Genomic DNA, 16362 nt, shown 5'->3' with positions numbered 1-16362 from the left:
CGCTTTCCCTTGGCCAAGGTCCCCTGCACTGTCACCGAAACAAAAACTATGCACCTGTGCACCCGCTAAAGTCCCCATGGTCACCGCGGTGCTAAGTGTGTCCGCCCGCCCGCCCCCCGTAGTCTTTCGCCGTGAGGTCGGGAGCCCTGGGACGCCCCAGCCCCGGGTCCCTTTTCTGCCGAAGTGTGCGGGGACTTCCCCCGCCGCCACTTGGCCACTTTCTTCCCATCAACTCTTCTCTCGGGGGAGCGGCTACGCTGCAACTAGAGAGTCTCACGTTTGGGAGGTTCCGACATTATTTCCGTGCGGTCAGCCTCCTCCGCCCCCGCCTCCGCGACAGCGACCACGCCCCCCGGGCGGGGACGGCGGGCTCTTGGTGGCAGTGCCCTCTCCCGCGTCACGCGTCCCGCCCTCGGCGGGGCCGGGCGCCACGGACGCCCGGGAAAAGGGAAGCTCGTCTAGCCGATCCGCACAAAGGCGGCCACCCGGGTCCAGCCGTCCCCGGCAGGACGGGGACAGCAGCCCGGCCCGCGGCGCCTCCGCGCTGCACCTGCGGCCCGGATGGTGGCGCAGGCCGGGCGCGGCCACCACCTGAGCGCCTCGCCCCGCTCCCGCCCCGCGCCTCACCTGCGCTTGTGTCGCCTGGTCGCCAAGTCTCCCTGGAGTTGGCGGCACGAGCCGGACAGGGCGGGCGCACCGCGCGGCTCCCACTCGGCGGCGCGGAAAAGGAGAAGGGGAAGGGGAGGAAGGGGCGGGCGGCCGGGCGAGCCACCCCGACCCCGGCCTGCGTTCCTTAGCCGCCCCCACTGGGTGACTTTGCCTCTCCCACTAGGCTGTTGTCATCACCTTCCGCGGTTAAGCGTGCGCTCTTGGGGTCAGGCCACCACGTGCAGACCTTGCGCCGCCGCTTCCACGTGTGCGATCTTAGGCAACTTCACTTGGCCTTTCTGTGCAAAAGGAGGGAAGTGAACATACCGATCCGAGGGCTAAGCCACGTGTTGTGGGGGGCCTGAGACTTCGCACAGCTGGGGGAGGACGAGGTCTTTAGAGAAAACTCGCCATCGGTACAAGTGAGGGAGCCCACAGCTTAAAGGTCATTAGCTTCACGTGCCAAACTGCCTCTGTCACCTTCGTGCAATTGTAGCAAGAGTGAAATGAGATGAGCCTGGAGAGGCCTAGCCTATGCCTGGCACACCCGAACAGGTGTCCCTGCTTTATAGGGCTCATTTTCCTATAACTGGTCAGGGGGACCTGGGAAAGGAGGAAATAAGTGTCGGTCACGTGCCCGGTGTTTGAAATGCATAGTATGCTCATATGCAAACGTGTAGACGCACTCTGCAGATTTTACAGCTCCAAAAACTAAGGCTCAGGGAAATCCAGTAACTTGCTCTTGGGCTCCCAGACCCAAATCTGCCACATTACAACTATCTGGTTTTTCCACAGTTTCATCTCACAAGTATTGACACGGAAATAAATTATTATAATTTGTGGTTGGGGCAAGAAAAGGAAAGAAAAATTCCCCATGAGAGAATAAAGTGCTTCAGTAATACCAATTCTGAACTTCCACTGCGAAATTTCCCCAGCTCAGAACAGCAAATGCATGCTCCTGTATGTGAAATACCTGGCTGCAAAACTCAACAAATGGCTTCAGTTAAACGTGTTCAGCTTCCACATCTGCTCGCTCTCTTCCTACTGCGTCCTTGCTTACCTTTTCTATTGATTAGTCATACAACTGCACTGCAGATTACTCTATAATCTATCCCCTGGAGGTTTACAAACTAAAACAACAAAATGAAAGCAACTCTGTTTGTGCAAGGCACTTCAAAGTACCTTTTCTCATTGAATTTCCACATCTCTTTGCTGTGGTTATAATGACCCTCCATTAAAGGAGAAATTAAAGTTGTTTTGTGGTTATTTTTGGTAGGACTGGGGTTTGAATTTAGGGCTTCATGCTGACACAGCAGGTGCTCTACTGCTTGAGTCACACCTCCAGTCCATTTTGCTCTGGTTATTTTGGAGATTGGCATCACAAGAACTATTTGTCTCTGCTGGCCTTGAATCTTGATCCTCCCAATCTCAGCCTCCCAAGTAAGTAGGATTACAGGCATGAGCCTCCAGCACCCAGCTCAAAAGTAGTTTATCTAAATTCACAGATAGCCAGGAAGACTTGAACCCAATTTTGCCTGGGTTCTAAACCTTGACTCTTTTTTTCTACCCCTGGGGAGAAGAGAATAAAGTATTAAAACTATATGAAATCATTTATGTCTTGCAAAGTGCCAGAAAGAACACATCAAATCCCAGCGCTTTCTTAAATTAAGTTTCTCTAGCAGGATAAGTAACATCAAACTTAGACCTACAACTTAGTTTTCTAAGGTGAGAAGGGAAGAATGCCTGTTAAGAGTGCCAGGTGCAATAGGACATATATTGAATGAATTGGTTCATAAAAGAATTAGTGAAATGGTACTTAGTAGTGCCTCTAAGTCACAACCTGTCAATAGACGTGGTTCTTGAAATATGACACATAATGAAAAGCGCCCCCCCCACACACACTCTATTTTTTCTCTTTGGTTAATTGTTGACTAACAAAACAGGCTAATCAAATTTTAAAAAGGAACCCAAAGAGAGTAGAAGAAAGAACAGCGAGAATGAAAGGACTCCAGGCAAGGGGTTGGGAGGATGAGACGACTTCCTTGCCTTTGCCTACTTCTCTGAGGGAAAAGATTCTGTTTCCCTCAGAAACATGAAAACCCACAAAAGTGCATGACAATTCCAGTAAATTGTGGAAGGGAAGCCAAAGTTTGGTTTTCATTGCATTGGTATAAACATAGCAGTATTTTCCTAACACAGAAAATAAGACCCGCGTCCGCCTGTGTCCGTCCCCAGCCCCCAACATTAGCTGTGCTGAGGCTTTGGCTGCCCTGGGGGATGGGAGGTTGTACGTTTAAACACGGAAGGCAACTTCACTGCCTTTGCCTCTGGCAGAGAAGCATTCATGCAGGAAGTGAACTTTCAAAGACTTTCAAAAACAGATTCAATAAAGGAAGTGAGAGATGGGGGGCATAAATGCAACTTTCAAGGAATAGGTGATTGTTTTTTCAGAAGGTCAGAGGAGGGGATGGAATGGTGGCTCTGATCAAAGGAATAACAGCTACTTTTAACGTTTATCCAGACAACTGACCCCAAGCCACACTCAGCCTATGCTATTTGGCACTGTGCGGGAGAGCAAGTTTGCCCCTCGAATCTAGAGACTGCAGGAGAGAAAATGTTGAAGTCGCTGATAATTCTGAGCAGAAGATTTTGGTTCTTGTGCTCTGGCGAGTAAGAATCCAAGCAGAACATGTGGGTAGTAGAGGAAATAACAGAGTTATTACAGGTGTGGCCTCTTGCCAGGTGGAATGGAGGAGCCCTGTGCAGGAAAAAGAGGGAGATTTTCTGTCTTAGATCATTTTAAACCATCCTTAACTTAGAGATGGGGAGAAAACTTGTGTCACTCCCTATCTCCAGTGACCTTCGGCTGGAAGAGGATCTGGGCCAACCTGCACATATGCTTATGCTGATTTTCAGGTACCTTAAGTCCACGCTGGAGGAAATTTTCACTCTTTCTAGCTTAATTAAAAGATTCACAATTGAAAAGGAGTCTCTGGGCTCAGGGGAACTGAGTGACACAGGAGTCTAACGTGTCGTGCTCTAAATCAGGCTATACAGTTTTTAAAAGTCTCAAACTTTCCCTAATTTCTAGCCTGCTTCAACTTCCCCCCTGAGGGACAATATTTTTTAAAAAATTCTTTTGGGGTGTTTGTTGAGGGAGGATGGTCCATGTTCCATATCTACTTCAGAGCTGACAAGGGGCTACAGACCCTACCTAACAGGGACATTGCCCTTCCTACCACTGTCCCTTGGGACTCATTTAGTCATTAGATGGCGTCTGTTGTCTGAATCTTTGTCCAGCCTGATCAAGATTGTTCATGGGAATCTCGTGCAACTCTGGAGATTAGAGATTGATAGCCCTGTTGCATCATCATTTGGATCCTAAAGGCTTTCATCCTGAAGAGAGAAATCTGGTTACCAAGTTTAAAAGGCATGACCCGAACATAAACACTGATAGGAGCACCAGAAGGGGCCCTGCTAGGTCCAGTAACCAAGGATGCCCGAACCCAAGTCTTAATCCATGTCTCCCAGGACTCCCACGATTGCCGTGGGAAGTCCTTTTAGCTGTCAGAAGATCTAGGTGCTAGTCCAGTCAAGAGTGTAAACATTGATAGAAATTAGTCCCACACAGGGGAAATATTTCTGGCGTTTCCAAGAAGAAATTCTGCTTATTCAGTTCAACATATGGGGGAATTTATTATCCTCATTTATCCATACTGACAAAGCTTTGGCCAATGTAGCCCTAGCAGTTTTAATTACAAGCTGGTGTGTGACTTGGGGCAGTTAGTAAATGGGTACAATTTAAAGAATCTTCTAGGGACTGGCCAAAGCCAAGAATCAGTTCCAGGAGGAAAATAAGGCAAAACACTTTTAAGAGGTGTCTCAAAGCTTTGCAGTAAACAGACTAGTGGTATGTGGGAAATGGGACTGGGAGAGACACAAGCATAGCAGAAGAAGCCATACTAAAGTTGTTCCTTATCATTTCAGTTGAAACCTTTTGGTTCCTCAGGATGAGGAGCTTTCGGTCTTCTATTGATCACAGGAGTAAGCATCCTCAGGCTATGCTTGGTTGGAAACATATTCCTGTCACATGTTTCACCCTAGCAAGGTGAATCCAACTATCCAACTATCCATCCCATGCCCTTTGACAGCTGTGGGTGTGGCCAGGATCACTGGATAAGAGCCCTTCCACTTAGGTTGAATGTGGTCAGCTGGGGCTCTGTCCTTCCAGGACGTAATTGACACCTGTTCTCCTGGCTCAATTCTGAGTTTTCCCCCCTTGGTTTCCCAATCATTGGATTGCTTGTTGAAAAGTTCCTAGATCCACTATATGTTTTAAAAGACCATCAGACTTGGGATCCGTCACTAAGTCCTTGGAGAGAAATGGCCTTCATAGAGCATTGCAAAAGGTCTTAGATCTTAGCCTGGGGGGGCGGTCTCTTGGCAAAGTTTAGCCAAAGCCCATTTGGCCCTTTCCACCTTGAATGAGCTGAATGTAAATGATATTTAATTCCCAAGGCCTGGGGGACTCCCTGGGTAACCTGTGAAATAAAAGCTGGTCCATTATCCCTTTGGAGTGTCTAGGGCAAGCCAAACCAAAGCATAATCTCTTTTGGAAGGGCCTCTGTCTGGGTGAGAAAAGCCTCAATCCATCCTGTAAAATATCTATGAAAACTAGCATTTGCTTGTATCCTTAGCCAGGGGGCATATGAGTGAAATCAATCTGCCAGTCCTCTCCCAGGTAAGAGATCTGCCTCTAGATTGGTTCGACCAGTAGGGGAAACTGAGAATCAGAGTTGTTATAGGAGCACTGGGAATAGCTTCAGCAAACCTGCTTTACTGTAGACCTTATTCTAGTCCCCACAAACAGCCTGTTTATCAGTCCCTAGGTTGGCACAAGTGGCAAGTGTCATGTATAGACATGTATTATTTTCCATTGGGCTGCTTGGAGCAAGACTAGCTTGTCATTTTTAGGCCACCATGCTCCCTTTTTACGCCCTCCCTCTGGACAGCCTCCTTGTCCTCATCAGGAGTATATTTTGGATCTACAGGGTCCTGTGGGGCGAAAAGTGCCAGGGCAGAGGCTGGTGAGGCACCTAAAGGCTACAGAGCTACCTGTTTAGCCTCTTGGTCTGCCAAGTTGTTTCTCTAGGACACCAGAGTTAAATCTTTTTGATGTCCCTGGCAATGAATCACTGCCACCAACTTTGGTAGGTCAATAGGCTATAATCATTGGAGGATTTCCTTTCCATGTGTTACAGGGGATGGTCCCTCAGAGGCATCCTTTCTTTTCGTAGAGCTGCATGAGCACATAGCACTAGGAAGGCACATTTGGAATCAGTACAGTCAAAGCTCTAGTTATATTAACTCAACTTTTTGGCCAAGGACCATACCTCAATGACTTTCTTGTCACTTACCACTGCATATCCTGCCTTTCTTTCTCCACTTAGCACAAAGCTACTTCCATCAGTAAACCATTTATCCTCAGACTCAGAGAGTGGCTTATCTGTCAAGTCTGGGCTGCTGGCATAGGTTTGTACCATCACCTGCTCACAAGTATGTACAGTCATCAGTTCAGAAGACAGCAAAGATGTAGGATTTAAGATGTTACAAGTCTTTTTTAATGCTTTTATTAGCATATAATAGTTATGTAGAGGGATACACTGTGATATTTACAAATGTGCTTACAATGTATCTCAGTTAAATTTACCCCCTCCATCATTCTCCCTCTTCCCTCCTCTCCCCTTCTTAGAACAATTTCAACAGGTTTCATTCTTCTATTTTCATGTATGTATACAAACCACATCCACCACATACACTTTCATTCCCCCTTTCCTTGTGCCTGCCCTCCTCCCACTGGTACCTACTCCAGAAAAGATTTTCATTTTTAAAAATTAAGTGTATATTGATAGTCTGAGGGAGCTTTTGCCTTGGTACTTCAGGTCTGTATATATCATGTTTTGATCAAATTAACCCCCTTCTCTCCATTACTTATTCATTCTCTATCACCATGCTCCCCTAACATTCAACAGCTTACTGCACAGTACATGATATTATATTCATGTATGCATGGGGTGTTTCAATACTTTTCATTCTCTAACACTTTTTCTTTCTCACCTCCTGTAGCACCCTCAGACAGACACACTAGTATAATTTTGTCCTGTCACTACATATATGATCACATATGTTTCTAAATATGCATTTAACTTAGAGGTCTAGCTTCCACATATGATAGAAAACATGTGACCTTTGATTTTTTTGAGCTTGGCTTACTTCACTTAACATGAAGTTCCCCAGTTCCATCCATTTACCTGCAAACAACATAATTTCATTCTTCTTTATGGCTGAATAAAACTCCATTGTGTATACATACCACATTTTCTCTATCCATTCATCAGTGTGTGTCATCTGGGCTGCTTGCAAAGCTTAGCTGTTGTGAACAGTGCTACAATAAACATGGATGTGCAAGTAGCTGTATCATATCCTGGAGTACATTCTTTTGGATATATGCCTAGGAGTGATATCGCTGGATCGTATGGTAGTTCTAGTTTTAGTTTTTTGAGGGACCTCCATATTGCCTTCCATAGTGGTTGCACTAATTTACAGTCCCACCAGCAGTGTAGAAGTGTTCCTTTCCACCACATCCTCACCAGCATTTGTTGATATTTGTGTTATTGATGGCAGCCATTCTGACTGGGGTGAGAAGGAATCTCACTGTAGTTATGATTTGCATTTCCTTGCATAGCCAGGGATATTGAGAATTTCTTCATATGTTTTTTGAGCCACTTCTACTTATTTTAAAAATTGTCTGTTAAGCTCATTTGCTCGTTTGTTCAGTGGGTTATTGATTCTTTAAAAGGTTAGGTTTTTTGAGCTCCCTGTATATTCTGGTTATTAATCCCTTGTTGGATGTATAGCTGTTAAAGATTTCTCCCTGTAGCCTGGAAGACACTACAAGTCTTTTTTTTTTTTTTTTTTTGTCACTTCTGGGGATTCTAAAAGGATGGCTTGATATTTAGTTAGTCTTTACCTGGACATCTGTAAGTGACTTTTGAATTCAAGGGTGGGTCTGGCCTGATGGGGAGTCAGAATTTCTCTAGATGTTGGCCTATGGTTATTTTCAGGGCCTCTTTCACTAGAAGAATAATAGCAGCTACCGCCCTCAGATATCCTGGGCAGCCTAAGTTTGTCCCTCCAACTTCTGAGAAAGGCCACTGGAAGAGGTTCCATCCCTAATTTTGGGTCAGGACCCCCCACAGCAATTCCCTTTCTTTCTGGCACATATAGTTCAAATGGTTTTGCTAAACTGGGAATCCCTGGGTCTGGGGCCTCAGTGAGGGCCTCTTTTAGTGTCCTATAGGCATCATCTGTTTCTCCAATCCATGTTAAGGGTTCATTATGTGACCCCTTTGTGGCTTCATTTAGAGGCTTGGCTATGACTCCAAAGTTGGGTATCCAGGTACATTCCCAAGAATGAACAGAGTTCATGTTTAGTTGGTGGCACTCCCAGGCTACAGATGCTCTCTATCTTTTCAGTTGACAGTCTTGGGGCTCCAGGAGTGAGACTATACCTTAGATAGTGGACTTCTGGTAAGGAGACTTAGGTCTTATTTTTTTTTTTGAGACTTTATATCCTGTATCAGCTAAGAAATTAAGAACCAAGACAGTGTTGGCATCTGAAATGTACCAAGTTGTGCTAAAGCTCAGAAGGTCATCTACATGTTGAAGAAGTCCTCCTTCCTCAATCTGAAGGTCCCTCAAATCTTTTTCCAATGTCTGGCAAACAGGTGAGAGCGATCTAGAAACCCTTGAGGCAGGACAGTCCAGGTATACTGTTGTATAGTACACGATATATACCAGATATACTTGTAAAGGGATCCTCCCACCCAAAGGTGTAGAGATATTGGGAGTCTTGATGCAGAGGGATAGTAAAGAAAGCACCTTTTGCTGGGCACTGGTGCTCATGCCTGTAATCCTAGCTACACAGGAGGCAGTGATCATGAGGATTGAAATTCAAAGCTAGCCCAAGGCAAATAGTTCCATGAGACCCTATCTCAAAAAAAAAAAAATCACAGAAAAGGACTGGCAGAGTGGTTCAAGGTGAAGGCCCGGAGTTCAAAGAAACTGAACTATTTGCTGCCTTCAGGTATTTGAGATAGGATAGATAGTATATGGATGGCAATCATGGGAATCCTGGGAGACATGGATCAAGACTTGGGGCATCCTGGTTTGAACCTGGCAGGGCCCCTTCTGGTGATCCTATCAGTGTTTTTGTTCGGGTCATGCCTTTTAAACTTGTTAACCAGATTTATCTCTTCAGAATGAAAGTCTTTAGGATCCAAATGATGACGAAACAGGGCTGTCAATCTCCAATCTCCAGAGATGCACAAGATTCCCACGAACAATCTTGATCAGGCTGGACAAAAGATTCAGACAACAGACACTGTCTGATGACTAAATGAGTCCCAAGGGACAGTGGTAGAAGGGCCAATGTCCCTGTTAGGTAGGGTTGGCAGCCCCTTGTCAGCTCTGAAGTAGATATGGAACATGGACCATTCTCCTTCAATAACCCCAAGTAAGAATTTTTTCAGAAGTAATTTTTTCAAGTCATTCTCAAGACTCTATCTCCAAAATACCCACAACCAAAACAGACTGGAGGTGTGTCCCAAGCTGGAGAGCACCTGCTTTAAAAATGTGGATGCCCTGAGATCAAACCCCAGTTCCACTATAAAGAAAAAGCAAAAGAAAGAGCCATAACAAGGACTTTTGTAAACATTTTTCTCTAGTTATAAGAACCTCTGTAACATCAATGATTTTTTTCTGTACACATTTGGTTTTTGAACATATTTTCAGGAACTCATTAGTTACCAATGCAAGGACTGGCTTGATGAACAAATGACTCCAAGGGTATAGAATTCCCTTCTCACAGCACAGCCTGTCTTGCTCTCTATCTTCTTTGTAATATGTCATCTCTAGACTTACCCCTTCCTACTCTCTTAGTCCAATACCTCCATTCTGACTTCTCTTGTGTCCCTCTGCAATGCAGGTCGAGTATTTGTTGTGGTGATTGGGTCTTGTTCTTTGATGCACTTATTTCCTTACCACTTATTTCCTCTTCATCCCCTGACTTCCCTCCATTCTCCTTCAGGAATCTCCCACATCCTCTCTCTTTGGTACTTTCCTAAATTGTTACGTATTACTGGGATAACAAAAGAACATGTTGAAGCCAGATGTGACGATGCTATCTGTAATCCCAGCACTCAGGAGGCTGAGGCAAGAGGCCAGCCTGGGCTATATAATAACATTTTAAAACTATGTGTCATTCATTTTGAAAATAAATTCTATTTTATTGTGGAAAAAGTTAAACATTCATAGAAAATAGTAAAATGAACCTCCATATGATCCTGTATCCAAAACAAAAAGGACTATGTTGATGGGGACCACTGTCAATTCACACTCTCAGAAGAGCACATACAGACTTCTAGCATCATTTTCATAATTACTCCATCTTTCTACCTCCACCTTTTCCATCCAAGACCCCAACTGTTCTCCCTCCTCACTCTCAAAGAGCTGATTGCCTTCAGAAGTAGTATTTCCCATCAGAACTTCCACAAAACTTTTTGCAGTGTCCCATTTTCTTTTCCTCTGCAAGTAACTGGTCCTCCTTGCAAAAGTTCATCCCTGTGCCTTAAACTCAAAACCTCCGCCTTCCCCAGGATTGGATTCTGTCAACTGTCACATTTCACTTGTGTTTTCATGTTGTTGGCTCTTAGGCTTCTGCCTTCAAGTTTGAGTCTCTTTATTCTTTAAATCCTATTAGTGTAAATATAAGAATTTCTAAAACCTCTGCAATTCTTTCAAACCATTGGCGCTTAGCACCCAATTTTGTTATTACATGCCCCATCCCATTGCCTCAGATCCTACTGAACCCCTGGAATCCACCCATGGGATCCTGGCTTGCTCTCTACTCTACTTTAGCTCTTTCTTATGACTAATAGTAAGATGCTAACTTTTGAGCCACTGGACTGTCTTCAACATTCTTGACTTTCCTGAACCACTTAGGAGGTCAACCTGGCTCTCCTCCTTCACACTGTCTTCCCAGTATTCCCTTTTTAAAAAGGTAAACTTAGTGGATTTTTATTACTCTTTTCTGATCATGATATCCAGTGATGTTACTGTCATTTGTGGTTTTGGATTTTTGACAATCTATCAGTTTGAACGTTTCAGGCAAGCCAGATTACATGGGTACTCATGCCATACATCAAAATTATGCTAACTTATTATGGGCTGAAAGTTTGTGCCCCCCAATTGATATGCTACTGCCTCAGTGATGCTATTAGGAGATGGAGGGGCTTAAAAATGCCTTTTCCTCTCTTTCCTCCACATGGGGATACAATAAGACTGCAGTCAGGGTCCTCACTGGACTCCACGCATACTGGCACCCTAGTCTTGGGTTTTCAGCCTCCATAACTATGAGAAATAATTTCTGGATAAATTAATAATGGGCAGCAGTCTATGGGGTTCTGTTATAGGAACCTAAACTAAGATAGAATTGATAAACTCTTAATATTTTCTAACTATGTGTTTGCTGAGCAGAAGGAGAAAGGCTGTAAGTAACTCTCAGGAAATACCTCACAACTCTAAGCAGAGGCAAAGTAATTATCAAGAAACTAAAGGAAATCCTATATGAACTTCTCTGTCCACTCAAATGTATTTTCCCTGCGTTGAGGTGATAAAGCCAGTCCTGGCTGAAAACAGTTCCTCTCCTAGCTTCTGTGCTTCTGTATCTCCTAGCTCTCCTAACACTCAAAAATCCTGCTTTCACTCCACCCTTTCCTCTTCTTGCCTAAATGTGGTGGTCCTTCCATATCCTAGCATCAGAAAGTTCCCCTAATCTTCTCTCCTTTCCCGCTGTGTCCTTAGTAAGTATATCATGAATCACTTCTATGCACACAGATTCCAAATCTGCAGGCCTGTAAGATCTTTAGTCACAAATACCAATGTCTTCCCCGTGGCGTCCACCAGCCCTAAGCTCAACATTCCAAACAGAACTAAGCATCTTATCACAGTAAGTAGTTTCAAGCCAGGAGTTGTGACAGAGCCCTGTAATCCTAGACTTTGTGAGACTGAGGCTGGAGGGTCATGAGTTCAAGGCCAATGTAAACTACAGTATAAGTTTTAGGTCAATCTGGGCTACAGATTTTAGTCTCAAAACAAAAACAAACTAGTTCATATTTCAATTTTCATAATTCATCATTTTCCCAGACACTCGAATTTGAAAGTTTGGTGCCTCTCTGCATCTCTGTCTTTTGCTCCCTCTATAATGCCTCCCAAACTATCAAAAGTCTTTTGAGAATAAGCTTGTCATATTTATTTTCATGATACCTTTAAGATGATCTTATTTCAACTTGAATAATAGGATGTAATGGTTTTAAGGAAAAAGCTGCAGAAAGAAATTTGAGTGACAGTATATAGATACTTAGGTTAACATCAGGGATATTATCCATCCTGTGAAGTTATTTTTGACAAGGACAATGTATAAAATCCAACTTCTACTTCAAATAATTTTATTTTAGCAGGATAAAATTATATACATGTATAATATTTTGCCTACTATAAGAAAATAGTAACATTTTAAAGTATATGTCATTTTGAAATTTTATTTTATTATGAAAAAGTTAAACATACATAGAAAATAGTAAAATGGGCCCTGAACTATTTAAAGCAAGCTTCAGATATCAGCTTGTTTCACCCCCCCTACTTATTTCAATGTGCCTTTCTTTACAGAAAGGAAGCAGACAAGGGCTGGGCACCTGTGGCTCACGCCTTGTATCCTAGCTACTCGGGAGACAGAAATAATAAGGTGAACCATGGTTCCAAGCCAGTTCTTGAGACCTATCTTGAAAAAAACATACAAATAAAGGGCTGGTGGAGTGGCTCAAGTTATAGGCTCTGAGTTCAAACACCAGTACCTCAAAAAAAAAAAAAGAAGAAGAAGACAAGGCCATAAGCTTAACCTTGCAAGCGTATCAGTTACAGAAGCACAAAATAGTGTCACAATGCCATTATAACACTACCAAAAATTGTATAACTCTCAGTCCATATTAAGATTTTTCTCTATTGTGTCAAAAGTGTGTTTTTCCAACTTTTTTATTCTTCTTCTTGTTGTTTGGTTTTGGTGCTGGGGTTTGAACTCAGAACCTTGTTCTTGCTAGGCAGGCACTCTGCTACTTGAACCACCCCCACCCCAGCCCTTTTTGCCTTTCTTATTTTTGAGATACGGTTTTGTTTTCTGCTCCCTAAGTACCTGGCGTAACAGCTGCTCGGCCCTGCTCCTAGCCCTAGGTTGATGATGGGGGCGGGGGTTTCATGAACTTTTCCCCAGGCCAACCTTGAACCTCTGTGCTCCTGACTTCTGCCTCCCAAGTGGCTAGGATTACAGACCTGACCTACTGCAACTGGCCTGTATTCTTTTGTTCTACCCGTTGCATTTGGCTATGGCTCCAAAGTCCCGCCTGCCTTTTAAAAAAACGTTTTCGTTAGTATAAGATAGTTATCGAGGGGGGGTGTCGTTGTGACATTTCCGTATATACATATATTGTACCCTGGTTTGGTTCATCCCCTCTACTTCTCCCTGCTCTCCTATTCCTCTTGTGAAATGACTTCAACAGGTTTCAGTGTCCCATATTCATCCACCACATTCACCCTCCATTCCCCTCTTTCATTTATCCTCCCCTCCCACTCTTTTTCTCCTCTTAACGTGAGCTGTTTTACTTTCCTGTCCTCCATTGTTTTAGTGTCTGCTCACTATTCAGTGGAGCTGTGCCTTGGTATTTTACCTGTAAATGTATTATACTTTAATAAGTCTGACCCCCTTTATTACCCTTCCCTGCCCTATATTTCCAAAGCCCTTTAGCGTTTCTGTTTTGTTCTGGTTTGAGTTTTTTGAGATAGGGTCTGGCTGTGTAGCTCAAGCTGGCCTGAAATTCCAGGTGCTCTGAGACTGCTGAGATTACAGGCATGCACCACTACTGCCGGCTTTCTTTTCAGTCTTTTTATTTTTCATGTCATTGACTTGTGGAAGAAACCAGGTCCCTAATATTCAAATGTCCCACATTCTGCTTTTGTGTTTTCTTCTTTCCTAGTGGAGTAATTTAGCTATCATTCTCTCACTTTTCGTATTTTCTGTAACTTGTGCATTCATTTTGTTTTTGACATTTCATGTGTTACCTCCCTACCTATTGATAACTCATAAAAATATGTCTTTCAGTGTGTCTTTTCCTGGCTTCATCTCGGTTGGCTCTTGACTTTCCAATAGGTTCTAATCACAATAAACTAACCTTATTCTAGTGCTTTCCCTAAGAGTAGACAGATGCAGGATCTAAAGACACAAACATCAGGAAGTTTAACAAAAGAAAAAAAATTTTTTTAGCTCTTTCAGGAAACTTTTATTTATTTTTTATTGTTGAGCTAGGTGGGGGTACATTGTGGCATTTACAAAAGTTCTTACAATGAATCAAATATATCATAGTTGAATTCACCTCCTCCATCATTCTCCTTTATCCTCCCCTCCCCCAATTCCTGGAACAGTTTCAACAGGTCTCATTTTTCCATTTATATACACATGTACACAGTATATGTACCATAGTCACCCTCCTTCACTCTTTTTCCACCTTCTCTTCACTCTCACTGGTACCACACCCACCCCCCTCCCAGGTTTCTAGTCTCTGATCTTGTAAAAGAAGAATAAAATGACATTTTTGCTTCTTTAAGGTAGTTACATAGGGAATTCCTAGTGGCACTTCCATGTATAGATGTATTATAGCCTGCTTTGTTTCATCTCCTCTATTTATTTATTTTTTTTTTCATTTTTCTTTTATTATTCATATGTGCATACAAGGCTTGGTTCATTTCTCCCCCCTGCCCCCACCCCCTCCCTTACCACCCACTCCACCCCCTCCCGCTCCCCCCCTCAATACCCAGCAGAAACTATTTTGCCCTTATCTCTAATTTTGTTGTAGAGAGAGTATAAGCAATAATAGGAAGGAACAAGGGGTTTTGCTGGTTGAGATAAGGATAGCTATACAGGGCATTGACTCACATTGATTTCTGTGCGTGGGTGTTACCTTCTAGGTTAATTCTTTTTGATCTAACCTTTTCTCTAGTTCCTGGTCCCCTTTTCCTATTGGCCTCAGTTGCTTTAAGGTATCTGCTTTAGTTTCTCTGCATTAAGGGCAACAAATGCTAGCTAGTTTTTTAGGTGTCTTACCTATCCTCACCCCTCCCTTGTGTGCTCTCGCTTTTATCATGTGCTCAAAGTCCAATCCCCTTGTTGTGTTTGCCCTTGATCTAATGTCCACATATGAGGGAGAACATACGATTTTTGGTCTTTTGAGCCAGGCTAACCTCACTCAGAATGATGTTCTCCAGTTCCATCCATTTACCAGCGAATGATAACATTTCGTTCTTCTTCATGGCTGCATAAAATTCCATTGTGTATAGATACCACATTTTCTTAATCCATTCGTCAGTGCTGGGACATCTTGGCTGTTTCCATAACTTGGCTATTGTGAATAGTGCCGCAATAAACATGGATGTGCAGGTGCCTCTGGAGTAACAGTCTTTTGGGTATATCCCCAAGAGTGGTATTGCTGGATCAAATGGTAGATCGATGTCCAGCTTTTTAAGTAGCCTCCAAATTTTTTTCCAGAGTGGTTGTACTAGTCTACATTCCCACCAACAGTGTAAGAGGGTTCCTTTTTCCCCGCATCCTCGCCAACACCTGTTGTTGGTGGTGTTGCTGATGATGGCTATTCTAACAGGGGTGAGGTGGAATCTTAGTGTGGTTTTAATTTGCATTTCCTTTATTGCTAGAGATGGTGGGCATTTTTTCATGTGTTTTCTGGCCATTTGAATTTCTTCTTTTGAGAAAGTTCTGTTTAGTTCACTTGCCCATTTCTTTATTGGTTCATTAGTTTTGGGAGAATTTAGTTTTTTAAGTTCCCTGTATATTCTGGTTATCAGTCCTTTGTCTGATGTATAATTGGCAAATATTTTCTCCCACTCTGTGGGTGTTCTCTTCAGTTTAGGGACCATTTCTTTTGATGAACAGAAGCTTTTTAGTTTTATGAGGTCCCATTTATCTATGCTATCTCTTAGTTGCTGTGCTGCTGGGGTTTCATTGAGAAAGTTCCTACCTATACCTACTAACTCCAAAGTATTTCCTACTCTTTCCTGTATCAACTTAAGAGTTTGGGGTCTGATATTAAGATCCTTGATCCATTTTGTCATCTCCTCTATTTAAAAGAAAATTATTTTTGAAGAAATTTAGGAAGTGATGCTCATTATTTCATATAACTGTGCTCTTTGATTCCATGGATTGTACTGGGAGAATATTCTCTTTCTAAAAATTTATTCATTTAAAAGACATAAAATACCCCTGTGTCAATTACCATTTTTGAGGAGGAGGGATGAGTTTTAAAGTTTTTAGATGCCAAGGAGAAATTATTTTAAAATAGCTGGAGGGTTTTAGCTAGATCTGTGCAGGTGTGCTATACTTGGTAGGATGGGGGCAGGGAGTCTTGTGTTTTACAAATTAAAAACTGGAGGTCTAAGAACTTCCTCAATGGAACTCCAGAAGCTCAGCAACTAAGATAGCATAGATAAATGGAACTTCATAAAACTAAAAAACTCTGCTCAACAAAAGAAATGGTC

General features: G+C 43.1%; 1 protein-coding gene across 2 annotated transcripts in view; it reads right to left on the bottom strand.

Annotated features, from left to right (window-relative positions):
- Plagl1 (PLAG1 like zinc finger 1) overlaps positions 1-910 on the bottom strand; it is a 90543-nt gene extending 89633 nt beyond the window's left edge. For both annotated transcript variants that reach the window (XM_074072818.1, XM_074072838.1), the window contains exon 1: positions 628-910. The gene's annotated coding sequence lies outside the window, so the exon portion shown is untranslated. The remainder of the gene's footprint in view (positions 1-627) is intronic.
- Between the last annotated feature and the right edge of the window lie 15452 nt (positions 911-16362).

The sequence above is a fragment of the Castor canadensis genome, chromosome 1 (genome assembly GCF_047511655.1).
Source record: "Castor canadensis chromosome 1, mCasCan1.hap1v2, whole genome shotgun sequence".
In the NCBI taxonomy this organism is placed as follows: Eukaryota; Metazoa; Chordata; class Mammalia; order Rodentia; family Castoridae; genus Castor; species Castor canadensis.
Note: the sequence above shows the minus strand (reverse complement) of the source record. Positions and strands in the feature narration are given on the sequence as shown.